Consider the following 15,153-nt stretch of genomic DNA (forward strand, 5'->3'; position numbering starts at 1 on the left):
GTTAGAGGAAGAAAGATTTCACCTCAATCTTGATCAATAATGGTCTAATGATTGTGACTTTGAAAATGGAACAGTCTTGAGAAGTGCCCATTCCTGAAAATATATATGCTGAGGTAAAAAGACGGCTGACAAATGGATGTTGAAGAAGAGATTTCTGTGTTGTCAGAAGATTAGACTGACTAACGGCTTCAAGAGTTTCTTCTGGTTCTTAGCTTAGTTTTTTTCTTTTTTTTTTAAACTTTTTTTTTTTTTAAGATTTTATTTATTTATTTGACAGAGAGAAATCACAAGTAGGCAGAGAGGCAGGCAGAGAGAGAGGAGGAAGCAGGCTCCCTGCTGAGCAGAAAGCCTGATGTGGGGCTTGAACCCAGGACCTGGGATCATGATCTGAGCTGAAGGCAGCGGCTTAACCCAAAGAGCCACCCAGGCGCCCCTGGTTCTTAGCTTAGTTTAAGGTTCTCTTTGCTTGAATTACGGTTCACCAGGGTTCTAATACAATTATGATTGCTGCAGTGTTTTTAATTGTTGAATCATTCCTATTCTTTGTTTCTAAGCATAGAGGGTAAGTTTCTTGGTGGTTGTTGTTGTTGTTGTTGTTTTCCCCAGATATTAAGACTCTCTGTATTCCTTATTATGGGACATGCAATGGAATGAATTAGGAAATGAATCGTTTGTATGCTGGCCTGAATTTTTATAGACTGTGATGCCTGGCACAAGGATTATTTTCTTGGCTGTAGGTATTTGCGTCTTTTGAAATTGTTGCTCTGTTTTGAATACGTCTTGGAAAAATAAAATGAGCGATATTACTCAAAGACATAATCTAAGACATAACACTTCTAAAGACCTTAATATACACATTTGGGTACAGTAATACTTACCCAGTTAACTACATTTATAACCAAAACACTCCCTCTCCTTCTTTTCTCTTACTCTCTGAAATGCATTCACGTATGAATAAATGAACAAATGTCCTGGAGATGCATGGGTGGTATAACAGGCAATATTAAGAAGATTTTCCATTAGCTTAAAAGGAAGATAAAGGGAACAAGAGCACAGCAGTCTCTGAATTGTCAGTGATATGGAGGACTTCAATCTTGTTTTAGTTCCATGCCTTTTTGCAGTAGTATCGAATTCACTGTGCAGAGTAGAGGTGGTACTTATCATAAATCAGACTCCAGGTAAACTGTATCAGGGTAACTTTGTTTCTTTCTTTCTTTTTTTTTTTTTTTAAAGATTTTATTTGTTTATTTGACAAATAGAGGTCACAAGTAGGCAGAGCGAGAGAGAGGGAAGCAGGCTCCCTGCTGTGCAGACAGCCCAATGCGGTACTTGATCCCAGGACCCTGAGATCATGACTTGAGCTGAAGGCAGCAGCTTAACCCACTGAGCCACTCAGGCAACCGGTAACTTTGTTTCTAACTATATCATGCTACATGATTTTACTTAAAAAGGTCTTTAGATCCCCCTGATGTGTTTGCCATAGCTTGATAGGATGTACTTTCCTTTGTTCTTGAGAACAATAAACACAGGGATTATTAACCAACCTGATAAAGATTTTAGGACCAAACATTTAGAATAAAGTACATAGTTGCTTGCTCCCCCATGTAACTCAATCTAATGTTGAAACTCGGGGTAAATTAACTCACCTATGATGCTCAGAGGACCAAATAATGCTTTCATGTGTAGGGAATATGTTGTTATGGTTGTTAGAAAATGCTGGGAGGATGTCCATATGAGACAAATTATAATTTAAAAATTACAAATCATTATTGCAGAGACTGCTGTCATCATTTTCCAGTGTTCTGCATTAAGGGTCCTCCTGGTGTATTCAGTAAAAACAATTAGACTTCCTCAGAAACTAGGGATTAATTATGTAGTTATTTCTTACCTATGCCGCATATACATAACAATGTGAGTGGGTAGGAGCATAGAGATAAAAAATAAATGAAATTACAGTTAGTCCTCTATCCTCTCTACCCTGTTGTTCCAAAAGAGGGAGATAGAGCTCCCCCCAACCCCGTAAAGAAGAAACACATGGTTAGTGATGATTTTCTATTGTGAATAGTCCAGCTGAGATTATGGGAAATGTGCAGTAAGAGGTTGCTACCAAATCTACTTAGGAAGGCATACTCCTAACCATCCTCTTAAACCCAGTGAAGGGCAAAAAGATCACATTGACTTTCAGGTAGAAATTTCCCAAACCTGACTTAACAAAATCCTGTTTTATTCAGGATTGTATATGGCCCTATACATCCCTAAGGGTGAGACCTAAGGGAATTTGAATTAAGGATCCAAGATCTAGAGGTTGGCTTGTTTGGCATTAAAGCAGTGAACTGCCTTAGCAGTGATTGACTCAGTAATGGGAATACACGCCAGAGTTATAAGGAGAGGATTTGGGGGAATTCATAGTAAGGTCTCCCTTGGTTTTCTGGGATACCATTTCAGAATGGGTTTCTCTTATATTGGTCTGGACAGTTTAGGGTACCGGTACTTGTTAAAATAACAAGTTTATACACTGATCACATTAATTTCCATCACATCTGGCATAGGGATATTCCTCAGCACTATCCTCTCTACAGCACATGGGCTGGCAAAGCAGTCACGATCTAGAACAATACTCATCACTGTAGCAGTAGCAAAAGGCCTTAGAGCCCACACCCAGGACTAACTTACATTATTTCTAATCATGTTTCACTACCAAAAGTGAGTCACAGGAGTACATCTAATTTCAAGGGAGGAGTGTTGTGCAAATCTACATGTTCCAGGAAAGAAACCAGAGATATTTATTGGCCAATACTAATGAATACCATGTTTTCCCTCTGGCATCATCCCTTGCCCTGCTACTAGACAGAGTAAGACAGGGTCACACGGAAGAGGGCCTTGCCAAGATCAAGAAAAATCGATCTAGAGACCACAGGTTAAGGCGGTCTTAAAGCTCCTCCTACCTCTGTGTTTCTAGCCATTTGAACTGATCAGTTTACAGAAGTTTTATGCTATTGTCTATTGAGTTTCCTTTAACTTGCAGCCAAAACTACCTAATGGGTACATATTTACTATCAAATGCTTTTTGAGTCAACATCATCTGCCAGTCCCCACTCTAAAGAAAGGAGATACAGCAGTATATGACTCATGCTAAGTCCTCCTCGGGGATCTTATGTTCCAATGAGATTTACATTGGAGACGCTGGGTAGTGAGTAGTGAATGCATTCTAAGCTCTGCGTGCATATAGTGTACCGTTCACTTATGCTTCATTAGAATATTTTTCCTTTTAATCATATGCAAAATTCCTAGAAATAAGCAGAGGAAAACTTAGTAAATTTCAGTGCAGAAATTGCATAGAAAGGCAGATGCCTGCCTTTTATTTCTTGGCTTTGGAATTAGACATGATTGGCAATTGGACATTGGGGATCTGGCTATCTCATGAAATTGTTTTTTGAAAGTCACAGAGAAACAGCAGTTTTAGTTGGGGCTTATGTCATATTAGAAGCTCAATCTAGGGTATCTTTAATCCATTCTGAATTATGTCTTATAACAGTAGTGGCCATCTAAAACTCCTTCCTTCCTTCTTTCCTTCCTTCCTTCCTTCTTCCTTCCTTCCTTCTTCCTTCCTTCTTCCTTCCTTCCTCTTTCTTTCTCTCTTTTTAAATTTCTTCTTTCTTGCTTGCTTTCTTCACAGAATTCAGGACTGTAAGTTTTGGATGGAGTAAGGGGAAAGTGAGTCAGGAATTAGACCTGAGCAGAAAACCAGTGAATCTTTTGCATTTCCCCATATTACTCCTTTACTAAGCATTTTCTCCTAACTCCACACCCATTAAAAATGGAGTTTTATGCCTCCCCTAATACCCATATAATTACCCAATGCTTTCTTTTTTCAGAGTAATATTCATACTCTGAGTAATTGGCCTATTTACATATATTACTCCCCAAAATACTGGGAGCTTCTTAAAGGAATAGAGTATGTGTGTTTTGATTGATTTGCGCTAGATGGAATTTGAAATACATGTGAATATATGAAGGATAATAGAAAAGTCCAAAGTGATGATAATATATGGAAGGGGGAAGAAACCATAAAATATAAAATATTACCATAAATGAGGTTTAAAAAGCAAATAGCTTTGTTCTAAGAATGACAGATTGAATTTCATTTCTTGTTCCAAGCCTCACTGATGAGAAGCAGTTGCCTAGAGAGCTGTGTTGGGAAGGATTCTGAGTCCACATTCCATGGGCAGTAGTGCTGTTATTTGATGAGTGCTGTCTGCACTGGGGATAGAACAGGAAATTCATTACACCTCATTAGCCATAATTTGCTGTCCATGGTCTGTATATTTGCTTAAAGGTGAATGAAATATGTGGATCTTAACTTCTCACAAAAGAGGGAAAAACCATCAGCCATACAAATTGCAGGGCACACAGTATAAAAATACACATGTTGTTTAGGGGAAAGCACAATTTTCCATGGTAGGAATGAGACAAAAACTTTCCTGACAATCACTCTAAAGTGGACACTTAGGTATAATGAACATGATATCTGATAACATTCCAAAAGGGAATACAGTGACAATTTTTATTTCTTATATTACTGTTTTTTTCTTACGCTGACCCTAAATAAAGGTAAGAGGAATTACATATAGTACAGTTACCAAAAATAATTTGATATGACCAGTATGATGATGTAGCCTAGGTATGTTATTCTCTGCCCATCTAGATGGCATCAAAAAAATGTAAGGAGGAATTGAAAAACTGAATGTATTTAAAGTATCCTTCTATAAAAATTCTACCTTACAGATAATCTGATGGATAAGCTTAATTTTTTGATACTCTGAGCTTAATCTTATATTTAGTTATAAGAGGATAAATGTCTAACATTTAGACATTCTATGTGGCCAAGTAATTTTGGAAAATGGTATCTATATAATAAAATGATAATAATACCTAACATTTATTGAGCACTTAGGCTACACTATATACTCTGCTTGACTCTTTACCTACATTATACCTTATTTAATTTTTACCAAAAAAACCCACAAAACTCAACATTTTTTTTGTTTGTTTTTTGTTTGTTTGTTTTTTTCCAAAAGAGAAAATAGATGACTAAGAAATTAGGGAATTTACATTGAGTCTCATGTATTTAGTGGAATGAAAAGAACTGCAACATCAAACAGTTTCAGTCCAGAGGCCTTAATCTTAACATGAGCAATTTGACCACAAATAAGCAAAAAAAAAGGAATTGAATGTACAGTTATCACTGTCTTGAGAAATATTAGTTGCCTAATAAATTAGAATTGTCATAAAATACTATCATCAAGCTACAGTGGAGAATGGGTATCTTTTCTGTTTCATCTCTATATTGCCAATACCTAGCACGAAGAAGCACCCCAAAATAGTATTGACATTAAGTGAGTGAAGAAGTTAAAGTTGTCCAGATAGTCATGTTTGTTTGCTTATTTTTCAGTTACAGCAAATCAGTTATGTATCATATCTGCCCAAGTTCCAAAAGATTTTTGTTATAAGAGGTAATATATTTGGCTTGATTAGTTTCAAAACCATTGTCTAAACATGCCTGCATTTAGCTCGAAATTCTGCACGTTAGGAAATCTACCTCCTCCATCAGATTATAAGAAGGCTAGTTAAGGGCAGACAGGTGTCATAAAACAGGTGTCTTCATGTACAAATACCAGATATCTCATTTTCTCTTCATTTAACACTGAGGCACACATCCAGAATCAATGTCAGTGTTAAATAACAGGGATTTTTTTGTTTTCTTTTCACAAGGTCACATGATGTAGGCAATTGAACATGATCTAAAATGAGTGCATTTTTATCTGATCACTAAGGCTTCTAACCAGAGAGTTAGAAGCAAGATTAGCATCTTAAGATGCTAATAAGAATAAGAATAAGAATAAGAATCTTAGCAAAGATTCTAAGACCAAGAAAATTATATTTTATTTCAAATGGTCTCCAAGGTGAGAAATTAGTTCTATATAGTTGAACTCAATCTCAAATTTAATAATTAAAGAAAAGTTGTTTAAAGTGAAGGTAGGGGACTACCCCTGATGTGTGAGGATGACCTTGTGATTAGTAGCTACTTGTCCTCTTTCTTTGTGCTATCTTCAGAGACAAGATCCTGGATTGACCCAAGACAGTTTTTATTTCTTCACATTTGGCAACAGGAATTTGATGTTTGCTTCTCTAATACTAATTTCCTCCTACCATCTTCTTAACAGTACTCTAAATTTCCTAGTTCAATAGATGAATAGAATTGATCCCACTCCCAGTTTCCATGATAGAGTCTCAATTTTCCTAAGTCATTTAACATATGTTAGCTTCCTGGCCACAGCAGTAGATGGACGCGTGGGCACGAGATCCAAAATAGGTCAATAAGAGTCAATGAGACTCAGTTAAAGGTGTTTAATTAAGCTATAGGAAAGCAGATTGTTTTTCCCCACAAGTGAACATGGACAAGTAAGTGTGATAATGCTAATATGCTGATGGCCAGCTTGAGATCATGTAGAAAGAGCCTTATGAGTAAGAAGCCAATTCTGAGAATATGTTCCTGAGAAATGCTGGTGGTGGTTGGTGGTAAGGGTGGGGGGTGGGGATTGGGTGGGTAGCAGATTGATGGATTGATTGACTGACTGACTGAGATTGTTAACCTGAGAAAGTAGAAGTCTTGCTGAGAAAAGGGGATTAAAGTAAGAAAAGGAGTCTGTAACACATCATTTGGGTCCTTGATTAACCATATAAAAACCAGTTTTAATGCCTAAACCCATTAGCAACTTGTGCTAGTTGCATGGATGTATGTATGTGTGTGTGTGTGTACTTTGTGTCTAGTCTGGAAACTTCAAAGCAAAACCCTACTTAAAGCAAGTATGTGAGTTTTCTTTTAAGCTCTCGTGTTGTACATTAGGAATAAAAGTCAACCTAGGAAAAAAAGCAGTGGTCCAGCTTATCCTTCAGCATGAAACTGGAATAACTATTTCTTTAGATTGAACTCTATCTTTACTATGTTGCAGTGCCCCTCCCCCACCCCAGTTTCCCCAACAAATCTTCTGAAGCCTTATTAATGTTCATTAGTTTCTCAGAAATAGAACTTTAGAGTGTTTGAAGAGTCAGCTGTATTAAATTATCCCCAAATTTTCCATCTGGTAAAGACATAAAAATGAAGCTTTTAATTGTCCTATTCTCTTTCTTCTCTGACATCTTGAGCAAGATACAAAGGTTAAAATCAAAGTGTATGCACAAATATACAGATGAATCCAATTTAAAATGGACTGAAAGGGTCTAGGAAAGGAAAGTGAATGAGATACAAGAAAGTTGGCTGTCATAGCTTGTGTTCACTCAGGATTTGGCAATCATTTTGGCTTCCTCTGCCCAAGAATAAGAAGTTGTATATATAGATTTAATTCATTAAATATACAATCTCAATTGTACCTTTTTTTTTTTTGCTTAAATGACAAAAAGAAAGCTGGTCAAAAAGTAAAGGCCATGATTGATGGAATTCATTATTTGTACATTTTGTACACCAGCCAGCTATACAAAATGGGGCACATCTGAAAATGTGGGTACTAAAATTGTCCCTGTGCTAAATTATATATATGGATCAGTAGTTTGTCCATGGAGAAGCAGCAACACAAATAAAACTAATCTTTGTTTTTTGAAAGGCAATACCTAGCAGTGCTTAAAAATACCAATTTTGGAAACCAATGAAGCAGGGCTTGAATCCTGACTTGTGTATTTCTCATCTGTGTGACTTCTCCAAGCTTTGCCATCTGTAAATTGGAAATAAAAATGGTATTTCCCACACAGGTTTGTAGCAAGGATTAAAAGAGACAATTTATTCAAAGTGTTTGTGTCAAACACTGAACTCAGAAGTGAAAGCAAGTCCTGATGACTATAAAGCAGTGGGTTCAAAATAATTCTTACCACGAAACACGAACAAAAAGCAAGGGACTCAAGGACATGTTGTGATGGATATGTTTATCACCTTGATTGTGGTGATACTACCACAGTGTTTGCATATTCCTAAACTTAACACATTGTGTTAAGTAAATTCCCAAACTTATCACATTGTGTACATTAAATAAACATAGTTAAATTGTATACATTAAATAAGTACATTAAATAAATGTGTGGTTCTTTTTGTATCAGCTAAACTTCAATAAAGCTGTTATAAAAAGGTATAAAGAAAGTCAAAAGACAACTTTTATTATTTTTTTTTAAAGATTTTATTTATTTATTTGACAGAGAGAAATCACAAGTAGGCAGAGAGGCAGGCAGAGAGAGAGGAGGAAGCAGGCTCCCCGCTGAGCAGAGAGCCCGATGTGGGGCTCGAACCCAGGATCTGGGATCATGACCTGAGCCGAAGGCAGCGGCCCAACCCACTGAGCCACCCAGGCGCCCCAAAAAGACAACTTTTAAAAGAAAGTGAATATGATAGCAATTCCATCCACTTGCTAATTTAGTATATATTTATTAAGACCTTGGGCTCTAGAATAAATCCCCCAGATTTGAATCTCAATTCTTCCACTGAATTCTTTATTATAAAGTGTATCACTACCTACAAAAAAGTACAGAATGCATCATATATCTATGTGTGTGTGTATATATATATATATATATATATATATATATATATGAAAGAATATTAATAGGATGAGCCTTTGTGATCCAGCCACCAGTTTTCAGAATCAGAGCATACCTGTATATAATCTCTTCCTGTGTCACAGGACACCCCCTCCCACTCAGAGGTAATGCACATTCTGTATTTTGATAAGTTCTTTGCTTTCCTTCATAGTTTTCCCTCTGATGGCATGTACTGATAGTAAGTTAGTATATTCAATCACTATATTATTTGTCTTTTCTATTTTTGAACTTTATATAAATTAGTAGTATGTGTAGTTTACTAAAACTTGGCCTTGCTTGGTTTTCAGTGTCACTTGAAGATCTGTGAATGAAGCTATACTGCATTCATTTTCACTGTTTTGTAATATTTTTATATTATAATAATATATATAATATATATTTTATATATATTTTATCTATTGTACTATTGATGGGCATTGCATTTTTCTAGATTTGGCTATTAAAAGAATTACAAACAAGTCTTTGAATATTCGTGCACATGTCTATGGGCAGGAGTTTGTCTTAAGCTATATTTAGTGGTGGAGCTCCTAAGTCAGACTTACTGCTTCATGCCAAAACTTTTGCCAAAGTGGTTGTAGCAAATGACTTTCCCCACTTGCATTGTATGAGAAATTTAATTTCATCAGCCTGACCAACACCAAATATTTGCTTTGATTCTGGGTTTTTTGGTTTTTTGGTTTTTCGTTTTTTTATTTTTGGGGGGGTAGTCTAGCTGGGCAGTTTAGAGAGATTTAGATGAGTGCAAAATAATAACCTCATTGCGTTTTTCCTTTATGGAGCTGTAATTAACTATACCTTTATGGAGATATAGTTAATACTTTAAAACTGTTTATATTAAGATATATAACTTGATGACTTAATATACACACACATTGTGAAATATCACAATTGAGATAATTAAATATTCATCATCTCACATAGTCCTCTTTTTTCTCTTTCTTTCCTCCTTCCCTCCCTCCCCTCTCCTACCCTCCCCTTTCCTCCCTCCTTCCCTCTCACTCTCCCTTCCTCCCTTCTTTCTCTCACGTGTGTTGAGAACAATTAGGATCTGCCTCTCAGAAAGCTTTAATCATACAATATAATACTGGGAAGTATAGTTACATGGTTGTAGATTAGATCTTTACAAGTTATTTACCTGAACCGTTTGTTACCTTGACCAGCATTTCCCTATTTCCTCCTTCCTGCAGTCCCTGGTGTCTACCATTCATTCTCTTTCATGAATTTGATTATTTTGAATTTCACATATAAGTGAGGTCGCACAATATTTGTCTTTCTTTGTTTAGCTTATTTCATTTAATATAACACCATCAAGGTTTTTCCATGTTCTTGAAAATGATAGGATTTCCTTTTTCCTTTTGGCTGAATAATATTTGTATGGTGTATGTGTGTGTGTGATTTTCTTCATCTATTCATTACTGAAGGTACATTTAAGTTGTTCCCATGCCTCACCTTTTGTGAGTAACACTGAAAACATGATGTGAAGATACCTGCTCACAATTCTGATTTCATTTTCTTTGGATAAATACCCAGAGAAGGGATTACTGGATCCCAAAGTAGTCAGTGCCCATCTAATCTCATGTGATTTTGGAAGCTAAGGATGGTCTATTGCCCTTTGTCCCGAGTTATCATTTTTTTGCGGGGTCTTATGACAAAATTTATACATGTATTTTCTACTTCTGATGTTTCCAACATTATAGAGTCTTCTGGATATCACAGTTCAAGTATCAAGGCTGTTTGGCCCCAGCCTGGACTGGTGTGCAGCTCTTCCCTGCTTTGGGTACTATTGCTCATTAAGAGCCATTCACATTTTGTGGTGTATGAACCAAGGAAGTGTACTCAGGTGTAGGTGGGATATGCTACCCACAGAGGCTGAAGAGGTCAACCAGGCAATGTGGTTTCCTCTTCATGGGGAGAGATAAAAGATGCAATGGTCTATCTTTTACTTAGGAGACAATGCCCCCCACCAGGACCACTTGAACCCTAAATATTATACATGTGGTTGGCCTTTCGTTCTTTGGACAGAATGTGTTTTATGAAAGCCTTCAGCATGCTGTCCGCTTCTTGCTCTTCTAGCCCTATCAGCTTAATCTTATTGAGGTAACAGACCCACATGATATATTCTGGTGCCCATACTCTCCAAATTTCTTTGTACCTTATTATGTCAGCAGGAGAATTAGCTGAGCTTTATTATTGTATATTGTTGCCTGTTATAAAAAATTTCTGATTCTGTTTTTTTATTGAGACAGAAAATAATTCATTTACATTAGTAGCTATATCCTTTCAGCCTGAGGCAATATCAAATTTTCTCTAGCAAAGGAACAATATCGGGCACCACAGCTGAGATCTGGGCTGCTACCTGATAGGACACTGGATTAGTTTCCTCAGGCTACTGTACCTCAGGCAAAGTACCATAAACTTGGTAGTTTGAAACAACAGAAATTAATTCTCTCATAGTTCTTAATACCAGAAGTCAGAAATCAAGGTGCTGGCAGGGCCTTGCTTCCTCTGTAACCTGTAAAGGAGGATCCTTCCTTGATTCTTGCTAACTTCTGGCGGTTGGCTCTCAGTCCTTGACATTCCCTGACTTGAAAACAGCAGTTCCATCTTTGTGTCATCATGGGGAGTTCTCTCCTCACCTGTCTGTCTCTCTTCACATGTCCAATTTTCCTCTGTGTTTGTTTCTTCTCTTCTCATAAGGACACCAGTCATATTTGGATTGAGAGCCTACTCTATACCAGTCATCTGATCTTAACCAATCAGTTGTACCTCCAGTGAGCCTATTTCCAGATAAGGTCATATCCTGAGGTATTAGAAATTAAGACTTCAGCATATCATTTGGGGGGAACATGCTTCAACCTGTAGCATTTATAGTAGCATACTACAATCCTTCCAGGAATATCCAGTGTTTGCCAGGGCCATACTGGTGAATACATGGTGATATTAGGGAAATCTCTACCCCTGTGCCTTACAAAATTCTTGAGGCTGGCACTAATCCTTGCCTTCCCGTGCTCTACTGTGATGTGATACAGTTTTGTATTTATTATCTTGGCTATAAGTGGTTGATTCGAAGTTTCTATGTGGCCTCTCCCTCAAACCAAGAACCCAATGTAGAGTTTGTACCAGCTTTATCAGCTACATCTGCAGATCAATAGATCCACTGTAACCACACCTTGGCCAGGACTCCCATTTATTTATTTATTTATTTTAGATTTTTACAATAATCACTTTTTTAAAAAAATAAACATATAATACATTTTTATCCCCAGGGGTACAGGTCTGTGAATCGCCAGGTTTACACACTTCACAGCACTCACCATAGCACATACCCTCCCCAATGTCCATAACCCCACTCCCCTCTCCCAACCCCCCTCCCCCATCAACCCTCAGTTTGTTTTGTGAGATTAAGAGTCACTTATGGTTTGTCTCCCTCCCAATCCCATCTTGTTTCATTTACTCTTCTCCTACCCCCTTAACCCCCCATGTTGCATCTCCTCTCCCTCATATCAGGGAGATCATATGATAGTTGTCTTTCTCCGATTGACTTATTTCGCTAAGCATGATGCCCTCTAGTTCCATCCACATCATCGCAAATGGCAAGATTTCATTTCTTTTGATGGGTGCATAGTATTCCATTGTGTATATATACCACATCTTCTTTATCCATTCATCTGTTGATGGACATCTAGGTTCTTTCCATAGTTTGGCTATTGTAGACATTGCTGCTATAAACATTCGGGTGCACGCGTCCCTTCGGATCACTACGTTTGTATCTTTAGGGTAAATACCCAGCAGTGCAATTGCTGGGTCATAGGGTAGTTCTATTTTCAACATTTTGAGGAACCTCCATGCTGTTTTCCAGAGTGGTTGCACCAGCTTGCATTCCCACCAACAGTGTAGGAGGGTTCCCCTTTCTCCGCATCCTCTCCAGCATCTGTCATTTCCTGACTTGTTAATTTTAGCCATTCTGACTGGTGTGAGGTGATATCTCATTATGGTTTTGATTTGTATTTCCCTGATGCCGAGTGATGTGGAACACTTTTTCATGTGTCTGTTGGCCATCTGGATGTCTTCTTTGCAGAAATGTCTGTTCATGTCCTCTGCCCATTTCTTGATTGGATTATTTGTTCTTTGGGTGTTGAGTTTCCTAAGTTCTTTGTAGATTTTGGACACTAGCCCTTTATCTGATATGTCATTTGCAAATATCTTCTCCCATTCTGTCAGTTGTCTTTTGGTTTTGTTAACTGCTTCCTTTGCTGTGCAAAAGCTTTTGATCTTGATAAAATCCCAAAAGTTCATTTTTGCCCTTGCTTCCCTTGCTTTTGGCGATGTTCCTAGGAAGATGTTGCTGTGGCTGAGGTCGAAGAGGTTGTTGCCTGTGTTCTCCTCAAGGATTTTGATGGATTCCTTTCTCACATTGAGATCCTTCATCCATTTTGAGTCTATTTTCATGCGTGGTGTAAGGAAATGATCCAATTTCATTTTTCTGCATGTGGCTGTCTAATTTTCCCAACACCATTTATTGAAGAGGCTGTCTTTTTTCCACTGGACATTCTTTCCTGCTTTGTCAAAGATTAGTTGACCATAGAGTTGAGGGTCTATTTCTGGGCTCTCTATTCTGTTCCATTGGTCTATGTGTCTGTTTTTGTGCCAGTACTATACTGTCTTGATGATGACAGCTTTGTAATAGAGCTTGAAGGACTCCCATTTATTTTCTGATCCTTGTATACCCAACCTGGGGCCATGAGGACACTTCAAGTCTTTGGGTCTCATTGTCAGCTCATACCCTCAAATGCATAGCTTTCAAAATAAGTGGACTTAAAACCCTTCAAATAAAGATCAGAGAGATGATGACTGTATATACTTGGTGTTGCAAAGTCCTTTTAAAGACCTAGCCACCTACTCAGCTAATACAACCAAGGTTTGAAAATCAGCTCACATTTGGACACTGGGCAATAGATTATGATTATTTTCTTGGTGTTACTTTGCCCCTTGGAATGTTGTATTCTATTAACCACCTCCAAAACTCTGGCTCAGTTGCACTTAGCTGCCACTCTGACCTTCTTGCTCATGATAGTAATTCTGGCCCTGAATTTCAGTTTTTTATCTCACATCACTTGACCTCAACAATTTCTTCTCTATTGCTATGAATGATTTAAATTCTGTAATAACTTCTACAGTCCTATCTTCCAGAGATGAGCTACACCTAAAATTTTTAGTGATGCTTATTGTCTTCTCTCCAGCACATTCCTTATGGCTTTGATGACTGTTAAGTCTTCGGGGTCTCCCTGTGAAACACAATCATTTGTTGGGTCCTCTGATAATGCAAAGCATTTCTATTTCAGCATTCCCTCTTCACTAACCTTCCTAATCCAGTTCTCCACCATCCACTACACGATGATTCTGGCTGTTCAACTTCACTCAGCACAGGACATCACTTTTTCTATGTCTCTGGGAGCATCCTAGTAGTGAACTGATACATCATCTCCAAGGGTTCTAAATCCCTCTCTAATTTTATCTCCAGTCTTCTTTTTTTTTTTTTTTAAGATTTTATTTATTTATTTGACAGAGAGAGATCACAAGTAGATGGAGAGGCAGGCAGAGAGAGAGAGAGAGCGAAGCAGGATCTCTGCCAAGCAGAGAACCCAATGTGGGACTCGATCCCAGGACCCTGAGATCATGACCTGAGCCGAAGGCAGCGGCTTAAGCCGCTGAGCCACCCAGGCGCCCTATCTCCAGTCTTCTTGATCAAGCATCGTCATGCTTACTTTGCAATGGCTAGATCCTGTAGCTTCATTATATATATATCATATATATATATATATATTTAGGATATATATATATTTATATATAGGATATATAAAGGATATATATGTATATATATATAACATATATATATATATACATGCATGTCTATGTATATGTATGTGTATATATATGATACGTCTTTTCGGAATTTTGTTTTTTAAAGACAGAACACAACTCACAACTCAGTGGGGATTTATCTAGGTCATGCTGTGTATCAATAGATCTTTCCTTTGTATTGCTGATTAGTATTCTGTGGTAAAGATGTGCCATAGTTGGATTAAACAATTTACCCATTGAAAGACATCTAAATTGTTTCCGGGTGTTTTTTTTTTTTTTTTACTGTTATAAATAAAGCTACTGAGAACATCAGTGTACAGGCTTTTATATGAAGTATATAGTCATTATAATGGAATAAATGCCCAAGAGTGCAATTTTTGGGTCATATGGCAAGTGCCTACTTCATTGTATAAGAATATCATAAATGTTACTTGGCAATGGCATACTATTTTACATTCCTGCCAGCAATGTCTGATTGAACCAGTATATCAGCATCCTGAGTAACTCTGGATTCTTTTTTTGTGTGTTAGCCATTATGATAGGGATATAGTGATAACTCATCAGTGTTTTTTTTGTTTTGTTTTGTTTTTAAAGATTTTATTTATTTATTTGACAGACAGAGATCACAAGTAGGCAGAGAGACAGGTA

This window comes from Lutra lutra, chromosome 5 (genome assembly GCF_902655055.1).
Source record: "Lutra lutra chromosome 5, mLutLut1.2, whole genome shotgun sequence".
NCBI lineage: Eukaryota > Metazoa > Chordata > Mammalia > Carnivora > Mustelidae > Lutra > Lutra lutra.